Here is a 20,442-nt window from a genome sequence, read left to right as displayed (position 1 = left end):
TCTGAGATTTGTGGATATTGAAGCTGGCCTTTGGCTTCTCCTTTTGAGTTTCGGTTGTCTTGTCGGACATTTTTGATTCTTCAACTTTCTTGGTTAGAACTTTCGGTTCTTCCATTGGTTCCTCAGGGATTTCTTTGGTTCCACTTGTGCTTGGTTTGTCGAAATTGGAGGGTGTGTTGATTGGTTCAACAATGTATCTTCCTCTAACCCTCCATGTAGTCTTCTCAGATAACCCCTCGGTTTCGTCTGCGTTGTCAATGGGGGCAGACCAGAAGTAGTCTTCGCACCCTTCAGCATTATCTTTATCTACCAAGATCCTTAACTCTGCAGTTTGCTTTGGAGTGACACCTATAACTGCGTATACCTGATTTGGCACAGTCTGAACCTTTTGATAGACCATGGCCTTTTCCTTGAGTTTCTGTTTCTGATCTTTTGACAGACGAGCGAATTCAACCGAGTTTTCTGATATTAATGGTTTTTCATTCTTGGTTTCATTCCTCATAAACTCAGAGCAGTTAACTTCGTCCTCTACTGAGATTACACTTATCTCGCTTTCCTCATCAAATTCAGACGTATTACCTAAGTCTATTTTATTTTCATCGAGAAGTTTGGCGTTTGAACGATCAAATGTTTGAATAGTTTCAGATTTAATTTTTAGCCTATCATTTTCATCTAAGATATATTTTAGCATACTTTTGTGTTCCTTAGAATCAATGAAGGATTCTATCTTGTCCAGACCAAGCCTATAAGACATGGATGTCTCTTCGGAGGACATTTCTGATTCACATTCTGCTATGATCTCATCTTCCTTAAATTCAAGAAAGGGAAATATCATTTTATGATTTTTATTTCCAATTTCACAACTTAAATGTAATTGAGCAATATTAGTATATAAACGCTTAGGTATTAAACAAAAAATATTTCTTTGTTTTAAAAACATTAAATTGTCTCTTTGCAAATAAATACTTTCGTCCCTAGCTCTAACTAACTCTGCTTCCTTCAGCTCAATCCACATTCTTCTTTCCTCATTTTTTTAAGACACCCTGCTGAGTTGGTCAGTTAGGTTAGAATTCGCTAAGCGAGTTTGCATGAGGCCGCTACTTAGGTTAGAAAATTTAAAGTTTAATTCATTTAATTCTTCTACATAATCTGTTTTTGGAATTTTAAGAGATTCAAGAATAGATTGTACCTTTTTGATCAGTCGATCGCAGTCGTTGATCTTCTCACTTACTGGTTTGGCTGCAAAACACTTGTTCTCGGTCAGGTTCGGTTCCTTATCTGCACTTTCGGTTGATGGCCCAGCAGTGACAATTAAACACCTTCCAACCAAACCTTCTTCTTTTGCCACAAAAGCCTTTCCATGAGTAGGCCTTCTAACCTCTTCATCTTCAGAGTTGGTTGACCACACTTCTACGCCACCGAACTCATCTTCCCCAGCATTCTCCTGTACAATCAAGGCATTCATTGAGCTGTTAGTCGCCTTCTTCTTCTTGACTTCTTCTAACTTGCGCATATAGTACGCCTCATCATCTTCACCCTCTCTCTTCTCAGCCATTTTTCTTAACATGCAATCTTTGGCAAAATGGTTCTTGCCGTGACAGTAATTGCAGTCGTATCCAGAGTTTCCTGCAAGCTTACTCTCCTTCTTTTCATCATCCTTTTGAGAGGAGTTCTTTGCTTCATCTTTCACCTTCTCTGAGCTGTAACTTCCCTGCCAGTTTCGGTTCTTGTTGACGGGGAATTTTCTTCTTGCAAACTTCTTCGGATTGGATATCATCAAAGCATATTCCTCGCTAGTCAGATCACACTCAGACATATCAGTCTCTTCTTCATCTTCTGGGATACTTTTTCCTTTTGAGACAAGAGCCAGAGATCCCATGCCAGAAACAACTTTCGCTTCTTTGGTTACCACACTTTCATGGGACTTGAGTATTCCTACCAGTTTCGCCAGAGAGTAGGATTTGAACTGTTCATGTGCTTTCACAGTTGATACAACAGCCATCCATTCTGGTCTCAGCCCGTTCATAAAAGTTACTTTCGGCTCAATTAACTTCCTCTCTATACCATGCTTGATCATCTTACTCAGAAGATGATTGAACCGATCAAAAGTCTGTATGAGCTTCTCTTCAGATTTCTGTTCAAAGACTCCAAATTCTGACAGCAGCAGAGTTTGAATGGAGTGTTCCAAATCTTCATCAGTCGAATAGAGTTCTTTCAACCTATCCCAGATTTCTTTGGCCGTTGTGCATGAACCAACCAACCGAAAGGTGTCAGATTGCAAGGCGAATCTGATCATCCTCATATCCTTCACGTTACATAGCAGCTTATCTTTCTCATCCTGTGGCATCTTCTCTACATCCGTCACCAGCTTGTTATAGTCCTTTTGGGACTTGACAGTTGTGTTTGTTGCTGAATGAACAAATGGCCCAAGTGTGATTGCTTCCCAAATAAGATAGCCATTCTCTTCAGATCCAACCACGTAGTCTTCGAAGTGATGAGCCCATACTTCGTAGTCTTGAGTGTAAAGAATGGGTATTCTGGTCGTGGATCCAATGCTGTTTGAGATGTTGATTGGGTTCGTTTGTGAATCTTCGTGAGACATGGTGGGCTGCTAGAATCAAACCTGTAAACTAGAGATTAGGGTTTTATTTAAAACAGAGTAGCTGTTGATATGAAGAAGACGACTTCTATTTGTACGATAAAAGCAAAAACCCTAAAGTATTCTGAATACAGAAGGAATGTGTATTGATTACACAGTCTCCTGCTCTGATACCAATTGTTGGAACTAAGTTCTCCTAGGATCGTATGATTCTATGCAAGCTAATAATTAATAATGTAATAAAGAACACAAGAATGGCACTGAATATATCGTATGATTAACACTTCAACACCTCAGAAGAGCTCGATGAAGAACTTCGACTGTAGAGATGTTTAGGGTTACAATAATAAACTTAATTATCGACTCTTTAATACGCATACATGCATGCATATTTATAGTAAAACCCTATTAACTAATCTAGATAATCACGGATGGAGAGGCCCAATCCGGATACAAAACTTAAGGTCCATGACGCAACACAAATGGACTCAACAGAATCAAACCTTTGTTCTTGTAAAACAATGTACTTTAGTATACTTGAATCATGAATTAATGTTCTGTGAATCATAAATTATACCTATTATAATTTATATGTACTTTCTGAATTGATATTGAGTATTCATGAATGCAACCCCTTGCTCAACATGTTACAAAGGGTATTTGAAATGAATGAAATATCTTTTATACTTATATACATATACAATATATATATATATATATATATATATATATATATATATATATATATATATATATATATATATATATATAATTAAAAGTTGAATCACACTCGGACAAATAACCGATACTTATAATCCCACATCCAAACAAGGAAAAGGAACCAAAGTGGGTTATCAGTCCTAAGCCTTTTAAATCTTATTTATATAAATACATGTATATAAATATGATTTATGGGAAAAAATATAAGTTTATAAAACCGTTAAAAGAAGTTTAATATTTTGAAATACTTTTGTAGACTTAATGTCATTTTAACACGATCTTTGAAAACCATTTGCTTTGATGATAACTGAAATCGATTTTGATAAGATATTTGAAACCATTTGTTTATAACACAAAATATTTGTGTTAGACTTGTATCCCCCCCCTTAAAACAGTAAAAACTATGAAAATACGGGGGTATGAACTCACCTGTAGTGAGTGATTCGAATGTAACATATATATAGGATGCTAAGTGTCAAGTGAAGTCTCGAGCACAAACGGATCACTTTTGAGGGCTCCTATGGAGTTCACGGCCCAAGAACAAGTGTCTGTTCTTGGTGTTCTTGGTGAAAGTGATGAAGATTTGAAGATACTTTGGAAGATTAGGATGAAAAATCTTGATGATACTTGAGAGCGAATTGACTTTCTTGACTTGGATGTGGGAGAAGTGAAGGAAAATGAATGAATATCATATATGCGGGCATGAGTTCACGACCACCTTCAGTTTACGGCCGTACACTCATGTTTGCGGCCGTAAACTCCTCTTGATGGAGTTCTTGGATCGAAAGCAACACGGTGAACTTAAATTAACTCATCCCTAAACCCAAACCTAGAATGTACTAGGCTTAGAACACTCAAACAGACCCTAAACAATGCTAAAAGATAGCAAAAACGAGTCTGAATGTGATTGGATTGAATAACTGTACAAGATAGAAATTTCAGATTGTCACAACCATGGCCTGCAACAAAAGACTGGATTTTGCTCAACTATTCTTTGATCAATTGGTTTGAGTGTATCACTAGGAACAAGAAGCCAACATACTTTCCTTATCGTCCTTGGCTTCCACTAATTTTGACTCGTATTGGAGAAGGTTACATTGCCAATCATGGAGTCTCCATACCAATTCTAACGAAGAAGATGATGAGGGTATCAATGAAGATGATGATGATTATGCTAATGATGAAGATTGTAAGTCCCTAAATTATGAACCAACTAGTTATCAAACATCAATGAATCAAAACAGATTGAATCAAGAAGAAGAAGAAGTATTATCGATCCATATGCACACGATTTTATATCAACTGAAATCGTCTGGTACAAATGATCTAACACACAGTTTTGACCGAAAACAACTAGCCAAAACTGGTCATCTAAGTCCCTATTTATAGGGAATACAAAACAGTAAACTAATTTGCGGCCGCAAACACCACAAAACCGAAAATGGAACGTTTTCGGTCCAACCAACCGAAAACTCAAAACAAGCCCTAAAGAAAACAAGAAATTCCTAACACAAACTAACTAATTATGTCCTAACAGTCTCCCCCTTGGTTTGTTGCTACCATGATATCAGGACTTATCAACTATCATCACATCATACTTCCCCATGGCGCCAGCCCACATTCTCTTGTTAATAATTTCAACGACCATGCCAGTAAGCGCTTTAGCAGAAGTCTCCAGAATATCATCGGTTACCAACATCTGATGCTCTGCCAAAGTTTGGATATCAAGCTCACCGAACTGAAGAAGATCTTTTGCTTCAATAAGACAAATATCATGAGACGGCAGCTTGATAACGGCGGTGGTTGTGACCTCGTCAAATACCCAGAATTCCATGTTCCGCAGAGAACCGTCAGGTAACTGTGGAACAATAGGAATTTTTGTTATTTGTTTGGTAGGAGGCCACCTCACATTTTTTATGGTACGGTTTGTGTTGGGATCACGTACGTCCTTGACTTTCTTGACAAAATACTCTGTAGTTTTCATCCCATCAAATTTTTTCTTTACTTGGTTCTCCAAAAAGAGCTTGAAGTTAGTTCCTTGCGGATCGTTCGATGGGTTGTGGAAGGGAGTCTCAGACAATTCTGTAAGATCAACTTTAGTCCAAGAACTGAAGTCATTTTGATTCGCATAATACTCCACATTTCCACTTTTCCTTTTGACTACCCAGATGTTCTTCCGGTCATGAAATCCCCACACCATAATTCCCGGCCTGTCTCCATACTTGGCTTTGAACCGCTTTTTCTCAAGCTCAGTCACACTCAACTGGGGTTGATCACCACGAGCGTTTTTATCAAAAAATTTCATGAAGAGAAATTTCCCTTTTCTTTGATTAGAAACTTTCTTCTGAGCTCGCTTGAATATGACTCTGGGATCAGTATTGGCAGGTTCATTTTCAAATTGGTCAACGATTCGAGTTATATTGGTATGGCGCGGAACATCTTGTGGAACCGAGGTTGCATATGCAGGGGTACTATGGGTTGCCTCGGCTTCACTTGGCTCACTGACAGATGTTTTGAATTTTTCTCCAAATTCATTAATTAGCTTGTTCTTTAGATCAAAGTATCCAACAGATAAAGCACCAAGGTTGAGCTGTAATTCATAAATTTGTTTTGATTTTTGATAGTTTTCTTTTTCGAGCTCAGAGACTCTAATGTCTAGAGTTCCAATCAAAACATCCTTCTCGATAAGCTTCTGATTTAAAACACCAATCTCCTCCTTGAGCTCAGAGATAGATGGTTCTTTATCCCCAAAACTCCTTGCACCAATAGATATCCATTTGTCTCTGGGTGCAGGGTCAACATCCTCTTGAGCTATACACCTGGCGAGCCTTTCGAAGGCAACATCATGCCCAGGTTGGGGTGCAGAGGAGCCACCAGGAGCGGATGAGCTTCCGGCTTTAAAAGATGTACGAACAACATTGGGCCCATCATGCAACGCTTGGCTATCAATATGAGCTGGTTGGGTTGGTGTAACGGTCGCAGTTGATTGTTGAACAGGCTGAGATTGTTCGATAATGAGCACTCACGGCCTTGGATCTACTCGTCTTCTTTTAAGTGGTGGCGGGGAGGCTTGAGACTTTTCTAGATCACTTTCATATGGAATGATGGTTGGAGTAGCAACTGCTCGGGGAGGAATCCTCGTAGTTGAATCCAATTTAGCAATGATGCCTGCCATCTGATCAGGTGTTTGAAGTGGTAGCTTGAGAATATTAGTGTCTCCCTCTGTCTCAGTTGTAGAATTCACACCCCCATTGACATCATCAAAGAACGAACGGAGGTCATCATTACTCGGATCGAAATCAAAGAAGAAATATTCATCATCATCACCTATTGCATCACCCCCTTGATTCTTTCAACTTTTTCATCAACATGAACATCATCATAATCATCATAAGTGTCATCATCATCATTCACAGGCACATGTTCCTCTGCAACAATTTCTACAGGAGGAACAATGTCATCTTCATGCTCAGAGACGGTAACATCATTATCTTCATCATCTGAAGCATTCTCTTGTTCAGGAGCTTCTTCTATCTCAGCAAAACGACCAAACTTTACCAATGGATTCGATCCCTTAAACACAAACTTTGAAATCTTACGATTCTGCTTCATTAGTCCAAAGGTGTTTGGACCTAAGGATTTCAAATCCAAGGTTTCACCTTTCCTTTCAAATTCTGGATATTTATCATTAAAGATCATCTTAAGGAACCTTGGATATATCATAAATACGTCCTTCTTCTTCCATTGTAAGTTGCTCTTCATCTCATGGAATACAAGTCTTGAGAAGTTGAAGTCCAGATCCATAATCAGAGCAACAACGGAAATGATGGATGAAAGAGATAACTTATTTGCTCCTCCATTTCTTCCAGAGATGCAAATAACAAATGTGTGGGCAAGTAAGCGCCAATAAGGAGGGAGCAACTTTTTCATTGTTGGGGGAAGGTTCCTTCATATCCCATCTTTTCTAGAACCTCCAAGATTAGATCAGTATGAATTTCAGTTTGGGAGCTAGGCTGATCTCCGAAGCGAAGAACTTCTCGGATAATTTGTTCAGTCACAACAACATTCTCCCCTTTACAGTTGACTCTATCCACCCTGCTCCATTTGCTCCTTCTTGATTAAAAATAGTTTTCTCCCAAAATCCACTCACTAAGATTTTGTAGATGACGGGATTTGATTGAATTGTGTGAGTGATCCTACAATTATTTAACCCATGGACCATAGACTTGAACTCTTGATGACTTGCAGGTGGATCAGACAGACAGATAGCGATGTTGTGGTTGTCAGCAAACTTCATTCCAACCATTTGTCTGCATCAACCAAGCCAAATGAGAAAAAAAATATTAAACAATTAAGATCAATTTTCTCAAATCATTAAAATTAATTAACAAGGTCGATTTTGGTCAACCAAAGTCAATTAGTCCCCAATTTGATTTGATTCAAGTCAAAAACTATATTAATTAAGGGTTTTCAGCCAAAAGTCAATTGAAACGGAGTTTTCGGCCGCAAACGGGGTTTCTGCCGAAAATGTTTTTCGGCCGAAAACGGTTTTCTCTTCCAATTTTGACGTAGAACACCGTCAGAAACGCGATTTTGCTCCAAATCTTGCAAAAAATAGACCAAATCAAGTGAAAATCGGTTGTATAGTGTTCGCCATCTTTGTACCTTCAAGAATCAGGGAACAATTTTTTATTATAACCGCAAAAGTTGATGAATCGATGAAGAGATGGACAGAAAACGTGAACAAGAAAGAGAGAAAAGAGAGAATGTGTGCGGCTAAAAACTGGAATGTGAAGGATGAACCGAAAACTCATTCCTTTTATACCCTAAACCCCTTTTTTTCGGCCCATAACACTAAGTCTGGTGGGCCTTCACGAAAACTTAAGTATACCCCAATAAATCCATATTTAATAAAAACTAAAACCATTTTGAAGACTTAAAATTAAACTAGAATAAAATAAAATAAAATAAAGACAAAATCTCAATTTTTAAAAGCAAACCGAATTTTTAAAGAAATTTTAGAAAATTAGAAAAAAATAATAATAACACTAAATACTCTTCAAAATTAAGAATTTTTTACATTTTTGGGATCATAAGTTCTGACACAGTCTTAACTTGTTTTTTAGCGCCTTCACCTTGATGAATAGATCTGGTCAATTGTCGGTATTGTGGTCCACATAAGCACGAATGATTTTTGATAATTTTGACAAAACTAAGGGACAAGACATTGCACCTAAATTCCTAAATGGACAATTTAGCTGACGACGGCCAAGGATATTGTTGTCCTCTTAAATTTAACAGTGAGATATGCAGACAACCTATTAAATGGTTCAATTTTAGATGTACTAAAATTTGTTTCCCACTTCCCGATATACCCCGACAATCAAGAGTTTCCAAAGAACTCCTTACTTTAGATGAGTAGACAATCATTAAGAGAGAAGTCAGATTTAGAAATTCATATGTTCTGCACCAGGTCGGATCTCTTCCAATCACGCAGAGGGGAAAACATGTGACTAACACAGATAAAGGGGTTGAGAAACAGAATGTTTCATATGCAGTGTTCCAGGTCGGATTATTTCAATCACGCAGAGGAGACATCATATTGTTGAGTTTAATTGTGTTGCGTCTTGGGCTTTAGGTTTTGTATCCGAATTGGGCCTGTCTATCCGTGATTATCTGATAGGGTTACACTATAAATATGCATGCATGTATGCGTTAGATACAGTTGTTAATTACGTTCAGTACTTTTGTAACCCTAAACACCTCTACAGTCGAAGTTCTTAATCGAGCTCTTCTGAGGTGTTGAAGTTTTAATCATTCGACATATTCAAAGCCATTCTTGTGTTCTTGATTACATTCTTAATTGTTTGCTTGCATAGAATCTAACGATCCTTAAAGACCTTTGTTCTAACAATTGGTATCAGAGCAGGAGACTGTGTGATCAATACACATTCCTTCTGTATTCATAATTCCTTAGGGTTTCCGCTTTTATTGTATAAATAGAAGCCGTCTTCTTCATATCGACGGTAACTCTGTTTCTGATAAAACCCTAATCTTAAGTTTACAGGTTTGATTCTAGCAGCTCACCATGTCTCACGAAGATTCGCAAACAAATCCCATCAACATCTCAAACAGCATTGGATCTACAACCAGAATACCCATTCTCTACACTCAAGACTATGAAGTATGGGCACATCACTTCGAAGACTATGTGGTTGGATCTGAAGACAATGGCTATCTCATCTGGGAAGCTATCACACTTGGGCCGTTTGTTCACTCAGGAACGAACACGACAGTAAAGTCGCAAAAAGAATATAACAAGCTGGTGGCAGATGTAGAGAAGATACCACAAGATGAAAAGGACAAGTTGCTGTGTAACGTGAAGGCCATGAGGATGATCAGATTCGCCTTGCAATCTGACACCTTTCGGTTGGTTGGTTTATGCACGACAGCCAAATAAATCTGGGATAGATTGAAAGAACTCTATTCAACTGATGAAGATCTTGAACACTCCATTCAAACCTTGTTGCTTTCAGACTTTGGAGTTTTCGAACAGAAACCAGAGGAGAAACTCATACAAACTTTCGATCGGTTCAATCATCTCCTGCGTAAGATGATCAAGCATGGAATAGAAAGAAAGTTGATCGAGCAGAAGGTGACCTTCATGAATGGATTGAGACCGGAATGGATGGCTGTGGTTTCAACCGTGAAAGCACACGAACAGTTTAAGTCTTACTCACTAGCGAAACTTGTGGGAATACTTAAGTCCCATGAAAGTGTAGTAACCAAAGAAGCGAAAGTGGTTTCTGGTGTTGGATCGCTGGCTCTTGTCTCAAAAGGAAAAAGCATTGCAGAAGAAGAAGAAGAGTCTGATATGTCTAAGTGTGATCTTATAAGCGAAGAATACGCTATAATGGTCACCAATCCAAAGAAGTTTGCACGAAGAAAATTTCCTATCAACAAGAACCGAAACTGGCAGGGAAGTTACAGCTCTGAGAAGGTGAAGGATGAAGCGAAAGTATCTTCTCAAAAGGATGAAGACAAGAAGGAGAGCAAACTAGCAGGAGACTCTGGGTTCGACTGCAACTACTGTCATGGCAAGAACCATTTTGCCAAAGATTGCATGCTTAGAAAAATGGCTGAGAAAAGAGATGGTGAAGATGATGATGCGTACTACAAGTGCAAGTTGGAAGAGATCAAGAAAAAGAAGGCAACTAACAGCTCTATGAATGCCTTGATTGTGCAGGAGAATGCAGGTGAAGATGAGTTCGGTGGCGTCAAAGTTTGGTCAACCGATTCTGAAGATGAAGAGGTGAGAAAGCCCACTCATGGAAGGGCTTCTGTGGCAAAGGAAGTAGGTTCGGCTGGAACGTGCTTGATGGTCACAGCTGGTGCATCAACCGAAAGTGCAAGTAAGGAACCGAACCTGACTGAGGACAAGTGTTTTGCTGCCAAGCCTGTGAGTGAAAAGATCAATGACTGCGACCGGCTGATCAAAAAGGTACAATCCATCCTTGAATCGCTTAAAGTTCCAATAACAGATTATGAAGAAGAATTAAATGAACTAAAATTTAAATTTTCTAACTTAAGTGGAAGTCTCATGCAAACTCGCTTAGCGAATTCTAACCTAACTGACCAACTCAACACGGTGTCTTCAAAAAGTGAGGAGAGAAGGATGTGGATTGAGCTAAAGGAGGCGGAATTAATTAGATCTAGGGACGAAAGTATTTACTTACAAAGAGATAATTTAAAGTTTTTGAAACAAAGGAATGTTTTTTGTTTAATAGCTAAGCGTATATACTTTAATATTTCTCAATTGCATTTAACTTGTGAGATAGAAAAGAAGATTCATAAGATGATTTTACCCTTCCTTGAATTTAAGGAGGATGAAGTTATAGCAGAATGTGAATCAGAAGTATCATCAGAAGAAACATCCATTCATTACAAAATTGGACTGGACAAAATAGAAACCTTCATTGACTCTAAGGAACATAAATGTATGCTCAAAGATCTTTTAGATGAAAATGATAGGTTAAAAATAAAGTCTGAAACTATTAAATCATTTAACTTGTCAAACGCAAAACTGATTTCAGAAAATAAAATAAACTTAGAAAATACGTCAGAATTTGATGAGGAAAGTGAGATGAGCGAAATCTAAGTGGAAGATGTAGTTGATTGCTCAGAGTTTATGAAAAGCGAAACCGAGAAAGAGAAACCCCTAATATCTTAAAATTCGGTTGAGTTCGCTCGCTTGTCAAATGACAAGACAAGGAAACCCAAGGAAAAAGCTATGGTCTACCAAAAGGTTCAAACGGTGCCAAATCAGGTGTACGCAGTTACAGGAATCACTGCTAAACAAACAGCAGAATTACAAATCTTGGTCGACAAAGATAATGCCGAAGGATGCGACGATTACTTCTGGTCTGCTCCTATCGACAACGCAGATGAAACTGTAGGATTATTATAGCAGACTTCATGGAGGGTCAATGGAAGATACGTTGTTGAACCCATCAACAAACCTTCAAGTTTTGAGAAACCAAGCACAAGTGGAACTAAAGAAATTCCTGAACAACCGATGACAGAACCAACTGTTCCAGCGAATACAACCGAAAGTCAAAAGGAGAAGCCAAAGGCCAGCTTCAATATCCACAAATCACAGAAGGAATTAGCTGAACAGAAACGCTTGAGAAATCAAAGATACGCAAAGAATCTGAATGAGCGAAAACGTCACTGGGAATCTCAAAATCCCAACCATGTTCCTTCTAAGAAAGAATCAACGGATAAAGGAAAGGAAAAACTGAAAGGAAAAGAAAACTTCAGCCCAAGTTCCTATTATTCCAAATCTCAGAACTGAAAGTCAGGTTTCGGTCCCCAAATGAGCTCTTTGAACCGAAAGTCAAGTTTCGGTCCCCTAATGGGCTTGCAGAACCGAAAGACAAGTTTCCGTCCAAATGTCACGGCTAACAACCAAAAGCCTACTTTCGGTCCCCACAACTGCACTCAGAATAGAAAGTCGAGTCTCGGTCCTAAGTCTAGTTTCGGTCCTTCTAACTACCAAAGAAAATCAACTTCAGTGAAGGATATCAAGGGCAAGGGAATGCTTGAATCTGAGCTCAATAATAACAAAAAGTCCGCTAACCCTAGGATTCAAAAGAAAACTCATAAACCAACTAACAACACACCAACTTTTACACCAAAAATCAAACAAGATAAAACTAAAATCAAGGTGTATACCATTAAAAGAAAAGATCAAACCACTCTAGTAAAAAGAACATATTTGGTTGATATTTCTTCTGCAATTCCTTTTTCTGTGAAAGACTCACCAGGACCCAAGAAACTTTGGGTTCCTAAATCTGCTTAAATTTGCAGGTAATCAGTGACGAGCAGTTCGATGATGAATGGTATATAGACAGTGGCTGCTCGCGTCACATGACAGGAAGGAAGGAAGAGCTAAGGGAGTTTCGGTCCCTGAAAGATGGTGGGTGTGTAAAGTATGGAAATAACTCCTATGGAACAATCAAGGGATACGGGATGATAACAAATGGAGATTTCTCGATTCGAAAAGTGGCGTATGTGGAAGGATTGCAACATAACCTCATTAGTATGTCACAATTAGTTGTGGGCACAGGTTTGAAGGTTTCATTTGATGATGAGGGATCTGAGATAATTGAGAAACAATCTAAGAAGGTTCTGTTGAAATATGAACGCAAGGGAGAGATGTACCCCTTAAACCTCAAACCAATATGAGGAAAACCAGCAATATGTTTGTTGTCAAAGGCGAACACAGATGAAAGCTGGTTGTGGCATCGGTGACTATCGCACCTGAACTTCAAAGACATTAATAAGTTGGTGCTTGGTGATCACGTTCGAGGCCTCCCTCTTCTCAAGTTTGACAAAGAACATCTGTGTGCAGCGTGTGAGATGGGCAAACAAAGTAGAAAGAGCCACCCTACACGAATCAATACGAAGATTGTTGAAGCTCTTGAACTTCTACATATTGACCTATATGGACCTTCGGCTATCGAGAGCATCGGTGGTAGTAAGTACATTCAGGTTATTGTAGATGATTTTTCACGCTTCACCTGGGTTTTCTTTCTTAAACAGAAATCAGATGCAACTCCCAAATTGAAGACATTTATCAAACAAGTGGAAGTGCAGCTAAGAAAGACGGTGAGGAATATCAGAAGTGACAACGGTCTAGAATTCAAGAATAACGACTTTGAGGACTTTCTGGCTGACAAGGGGATAACTCACAATTTTTCAGCCCCTTATACACCTCAACAGAATGGGATTGTTGAAAGACGAAACCGTTCCTTGTGTGAGGCAGCCAGAACCATGCTTAGTTTCGCATCTCTTCCACTATGCTTCTGGGCTGATGCAGTTGCAGCCGCTTGCTACACTTAGAACCGATCTTTGCTCAACAAGAGATTCTCAATTACTCCATATGAGATCATAAACAACCGAAAGCCCAATGTCAAATTTTTCCATGTGTTCGGTTCACGATGCTTCATCTTCAATTCAAAGGAGAACCGAAACAAGTTTGACGTCAAAGCAGATGAAGGAATCTTTCTTGGTTATTCACTCTCTTCAAAAGCTTACAGAGTGTTGAACAAACGCTCCAAACGAATTGAAGAAACATATTACCTCACCTTTGACGATAATTACATGAAGAAAGTGCAAAGGAGTGAAGTTGAATTAGCTGAAATATTTCCGGAATCTGGACAGGTCTCGGTTCCTATATCCAACTTGTTTGAACAGTACATTCGGTTATTCGATGAACCAGAAAAAGCGGCACACTCAGAGGCGAAAGCAGCAGATAACAAAATTGATAATCTCAAAAAGATCATTGATGAAGATGCCAAAGAAATGGAAGGTGAACCTCCTAAAACTACAGATGGTCCATCCTCAGCTGACTCTCCGCTTAACGGCTCAACATTCAAGGGGGAGAGTTCATCAGCACCAAAGACAACTGGAGTATCTTTCGAGGGGGAGAATCCAACTTCATCTCCAATTCTTAAAGGTCCAGGTGAAGGGGAAAATACTGCTACAAACCCACCCAATAGTAGTCCAATTGAGGGGGAAAATCCATCTCCCACAGAGGATGCAAATTCTGATGCTGCCACAGGTTACACTTCGCCAGTCGAGGGGGAGAAAGAGAATGCAACTGACGAAGGCAAGGGTGATCAATCAGAACTTGAAGAGGAAATGAATGCTGAATTGGATCCAGTATATGACCCAAATTATCCTCCATTAGTAGAGTGGACCAAGGACCATCCCAAAGCTCAAATTATTGGAGAATCATCTGAGAACGTACTCACTCGCTCACAGTTGAAAGTGAAACAAACTGCATTATTCTCTAAAGTTGAATTATGTATGTTTAATTCGTTCATATCCAAGGTTGAGCCGAAAACAGTTAATGCTGCACTTGATCATTCTGATTGGGTTCAAGCAATGCAAGATGAGCTCCATAAGTTTGAACGAAACAGAGTTTGGAGGCTGATTCCTACACCAAAGGATGTTTCAGTGGTCGGCTTAAAATGGGTCTTCAGAAACAAATTAGATAAAGAGGGTAATGTCATTTGCAACAAGGCTCGCTTGGTGGTTAAAGGGTATTGCCAAGAGGAAGGGATAGATTATGAGGAAACCTTCGCTCCAGTAGCTAGGTTGGAATCAGTAAGAATCTTTCTTGCATATGCTGCTCACAAAAACTTTGAAGTTTTCCAAATGGATGTCAAATGCGCTTTCTTGAATGGAGAACTAGAAGAAACAGTGTATGTTGAGCAACCTCCCGGGTTCGTGAACGAGAAATTCCCTGATCATTGCTATGTGCTGGATAAAGCGGTATATGGTCTGAAGCAAGCATCGAGAGCCTGGTATGAAACTCTAACTCGCTTTCTGAAAATGTCGAAATTTAAGCAAGGTTCGGTTGACCCAACCTTCTTTCGTAAGAAAGAAGGGGAACATCTTATGATAGTTCAAACTTATGTCGATGACATCATCTTCGGCTCCACGAATCCTAGCTTAACAGCTGAATTCAGGAAGTTGATGGAGACTAAATTTGAAATGAGCGCAATGGGTCTGATTAATTTTTTCCTTGGTTTGAATATTAGACAGGGACCAGAAGGTATCTTTATCAACCAGGAGGCGTATGCAAAGACCTTACTAACAAAATTTGGCATGACAGGAGACTCTAAAGTGAAGGTTCCTATGGCATTTGGCACCAAGTTAACTCCATCTCTGGAAAAACCTGCCCTTGACATAACACTATATCGACAAATGATAGGGTCCCTTATGTATCTAACAGCTAGTAGACCGGACATTATGTTTTCTGTTTGTTATTGTGTCAGGTTTCAAGCTAATCCAAGAGAACCTCACATGGTGGCGGTGAAAAATATCTTCCGTTACCTGAAGCGAACCTCATCTCTCAGTCTCTGGTATCCTGCTAGATCTGGATTCTTCATTCAAGCCTTTTCTGATGCTGATCTTGGAGGATGTGGTCTGGACCGAAAAAGCACTACAGGTGGATGCCAATTTCTTGACGGGAAACTAGTTAGTTGGCAGTCCAAGAAGCAAACCTGCGTATCACTCTCAACAGCCGAAGCTGAGTATATAGCTACATCATCTTGTACTTCTCAAGTCATATGGATTCAAAGTCTACTAAGAGATTATAGGCTAAGTATGAAGAAGATTCCTCTCTACTGTAACTCAGAAAGTGCAATAAGGATTTGTCACAATCCGGTACAACACTCAAAAACTAAGCACATTGCACTTAGATATCATTTCATCAAGGATCAAGTAGAAGATGGGAACGTGGAAGTTCATTTTGTTCGATCCTCTGATCAACTGGCTGATATATTCACTAAAGCCTTGCCTGAAGTAAGTTTCAATAAAATTTTACAAGGCCTGGAAATGATGGAAGCGGAGTCGGTACCGAATCCTTAACTCTTTAACTAAAAATTTAGTCAAGCGAAATGGAGCGAACGCTCGGTCTATTTCGGCTCTATAATTTTTGGGAACCGAAATGAACCAATCGCTCGGTCTATTTCGGCTCTTGGAATTTTCTGGAACCGAAATGAACCGATCGCTCGGCCTATTTCGCTTCATTCCTTTAAGAGAAGGTTTCGGTTGTACATTTTGTTCAAAGAGTGTTTTATGCTGATTTATTTTCTCTTTCTGTTTTTATTATTTTTCAGAAAACATCAAAAATCCAAAAATATTTTCTCTTTCTGTTTTTATTATTTTTCAGAAAACATCAAAAATCCAAAAATATTTTCTCTTTCTGTTTTTATTATTTTTCAGAAAACCTTCGAAAATTCAAAAATATTTTTTGTGTGTTTTTGTTTTTGTGGTGTGTTTGTTTGCTTGTTCTTTTGCATAGGTCCCAAGTATACCAGTATAACAGAGTTTGGAGCTAAGGCAGGTATAATCATTTACATAAAGAACTTGTTAAGGGTCCCTAGAAGCATGTTGCTGCATGTTGACCAAAGCCTCTATGACTTCGAGCTAGGCCTTAATGATTCGATCTCTACCTATCGTTTCTTCCCAATCAGGCTGTTTCACTAACATCAAGTCAAGAGCTACCTTACTCTTCTCATATGAGTTAAGAGTTTTTCTGCTTAGTCACGTCTTTATAGCAGAAGGTACTTTCTGTTCTTTAGCCACCCTCCTTACATTCTCCATCACCTTTCAGCTCACCACTGTAACCCTTGAGACTCTCGGTCCTTACAACTGAGGTTTATGGTTGCATAAAATCTGTGTTTGTGATCTTAGATACGTATACCACGTGCTGAGTGAAACCCAAAATTCAACACCTATAATGAATTGACGGTGAATGATTACATTCAAGATCTTACTGGTTACCTACTGAAATCTTATTTTTATTTTTGAGTGATCTTTTATGAATTTGTCTAACACCAAGGCTTTTCTTCCCATAAAGATCCAGTTTCTTTTTGTTTTTAAGATTTCTATATCTTCTTTAGTCATTATAAAATATATCCTACCTACTTGTTCAACAGACCACATTGGTCTCAGAAGTACTTCTTCCAACGTTCGGTCTTATGTTAAGACTCGAAGTTCGGTTGAAGATAAGCTACCCAAAGCCTAACAATTAAAAGAAGCCTTTCAATGTTTCTCAACAAACACTTGATCGTATTTTTCGGGAAACCACACAAGCACTTCTAGTCTATCTTGACTTTGAAGGAAGCGATTCTTGCCCAGAATCCCCTGCTTTCTGTCTTATAATGAGACATCACTCACATCCTATACACTTTTGCTTTATTTCTTTATCTTTTGTCACTCTATTACACGAAAATTTGATTTTCCAACTTTGTAGTTGCTATTAGTTCGAGTGTTGTTTATCTTTCGGCTAAACAGGGGTTATCCTGAATTTTGGAACGACTCAGAATTTCAAACGACGATTGAGGATCAGAATTTGGGCGCGTGAATTTGAACGGTCTCTATACCCACGCGTGCTAACGTATTCCTGGGAGTAACCACACTGTCACATCGTGCTTTTTCAGGCGACGTTTTAGTGATCACGTCATTATCATCAGGATTTTTCTCTCTCCTGGCAATGGTATATAAAGGGTTTCGAATTTTATTTGTCTTTTACCAGCAACAAATTCTCTCAAAATTACCAAGCAAGTTCAACTGTTCATCTTCTTCCTTCGATCAACAATGGCAACCTCTTCATCAGTTCACGATCAGACTGCTTCGTCTTCTTTGCTTTCAATCAAGCCAAATCAGAACTTGATTCTTGAACTACATCCGTTCATGTACGACGCGTATATGCTACACGTGGTTGAATGCTTGAAATATTCACCATTGGTTTTGGGCCTGGCGGTGGATTCTTCTGTGATATCTCCAGATTTCGTCACCACTCCTCAACTTTTCTCAATGTTATATGAAATGGGATACACTGACGTTCTTACAATGATTACAAAGGTCAAAAAGTCCTGCTTACCGTCCCCATGGAATGGAATGCTCACACTTCTCATCAAGAGCTTGGCAGAACGCAGTGGTGGATCTGATGGTACTAGCAAGGGTTTTCTAACCCTTCTCTATGGACTTTACAATGGTCTTAATCTGGATTATGGCAGCATTATCTGGTCTCAAGTGGTTTAAAGCCTCAATACATCAACAAGACATTCTGAAATCTCGTGTGCAAGATTCTGGACTATCATCACACGAAGGGCCATCAATTCTTTGGAAATTCTGGTCATGAAGAATGCCCTAGTTGCTTCAATTGCTACGTTTCACACAAAGAAGATTATAATTTCCGATCCAAAAAAGTTCCCTCACATTGGCTCTATCCCAGAGACAATGTACCGGTGTGTCACAAACGAGAGCAAACTCTTTGCTGAGTATCGCAACCTTCCTCCCAAGGAACCGAGAGTCCTCTCTACAGAACAGCAGGCTGGCCTAGATGCTCTAGACAAGCCTAGTAACCGAGGGAAACGAACTACTATCCAAAAAGAGCCAGCAGAGGAAGACAAGTCTAAGACTGACAAGTCAAAGAAGCGCAAGTCTGAGAAGGGGGACCCTTCTAAAAAGAAGAAAGTTAAAAAGATGGCGAAAAGATCTAAGAGTCCTACTCCTCCCAACTCAGAGCATGATGAGGAGGATGAAGAAGAAGAGGAAGTTCGTCATGACTCACCGAGAGGTAACACTCCTCCCAGATCTCCTACTCCAACCGAATCTCCTCATAATAAACTTCCAACTCCACCTCCATCACCGAAACAGACAATTCCAGTTTCGGTTCCTCCTATTCCATCACCTACCACATCTCAAACAACAACAACTTTTCCACCACCACCACCAGTTTCGTCTATTCCCATTTCTACAACTCCAATTCCAATTCCTATTTTTTCCCAATCAACTTCAACTACCATTCCTGAACCGACAGTAGGAGTCAACGTATCTGATACGGGAGCTACTACTGAAACAGAACCCCCAGTCACTTCTAAACCCCTTTCACCCACACCTTCAACCGACTCCGGTGCTACTCTCGGTGGGGCTAATGATGAATTTGATTCTATGTATTATAGTCCCTATCGGCTTCCTACTGATGAGGATGATGATGCTCCAGTCACAAGACAAAACTTACAGAGCGTTCATGAGAAGCTTGATAAACTGCTTGAGGATAGCAAAGCTTATAGTGGTGTTGTACTTAAAGCCTTTTTGGAAACTGCTCTTGAACAATACACAGACTCTATTGAAAAGTCTACCAAAGCTGTTAATGAGTCTACCTCCTCTTACCAGAAGGCCACCACTGATATTAATGAGATTGTCCATAGTACTCATATTTTTCTTGAGTCACTTAAAGGGCATGCTGATGCAAATGCAGCGAAGGTGAATGCTTCCATTGATTCTCTCTCTAAGTCTTTTCAAGAAGAGCACACCAAGTTTGAGGCTGTGCGTTCATCCATTCAAGCCGACAACACTTCCCTTATAAGTTCCGTGAATTCTCGCCTTGAATCTCTTCACACTGATCTGGCAAAAGAGAGTGCTTTGAAAGAAGAAATTGCTCGCCAAGCGTCCACCATTGATGTCCAGAAAGTGCAGCTTGCCCAAGCAGAGAAAGAAATTTCTTTATTGAAGACCGAGAGAGCTGCTTTTCGCAGCTGTGCAGGGGATGTGAAGGATACGCTCACCACTATTCTTGGTGCTCATGATCTTATCCTCACTTTGTCAATTCGGAATCATCTTACCACCAAACTTCTTCCCGCCCTTGCATTATTACAAGAGATGAAGGGTGTTTCGGAGAGATTCATTGCTCCAAAACAAGGAGGAGAGGGTGCTCAACAACCGAAGGTTAAGACTGAAACCGAAACTGCTCTACCGAAGGTCAGAGTTACAACCGAACTGAAGGATAACGTAGCTTCAGGTTCTGGTGCACAAGAGAAGCAAAAGGAGATTGATGATAATAGCAGTGATGAATCCGGTGAAACAATTGTTGAGGCTCTCAAGCGTAAGAAAAGAGATGAAGAGCTTGATGAAACTTTGAAAGTTGCAAAAGAAGCAAAAGAGAGGGAAAGGAGAAACAAGGAAGAAGAAGAAGCCTTGAACTGCAAGAAGGCCTTGTTTCCCTTATGAACTAAGTAGTCACTTATCAATCAAGCTAT

The sequence above is a fragment of the Lactuca virosa genome, chromosome 7, assembly GCF_052849685.1.
Source record: "Lactuca virosa cultivar CGN04683 chromosome 7, Lactuca_virosa_CGN04683_v6, whole genome shotgun sequence".
In the NCBI taxonomy this organism is placed as follows: domain Eukaryota; kingdom Viridiplantae; phylum Streptophyta; class Magnoliopsida; order Asterales; family Asteraceae; genus Lactuca; species Lactuca virosa.
The sequence above is the reverse complement of the archived record's forward strand: the minus strand, read 5'-3'. Positions refer to the sequence as shown.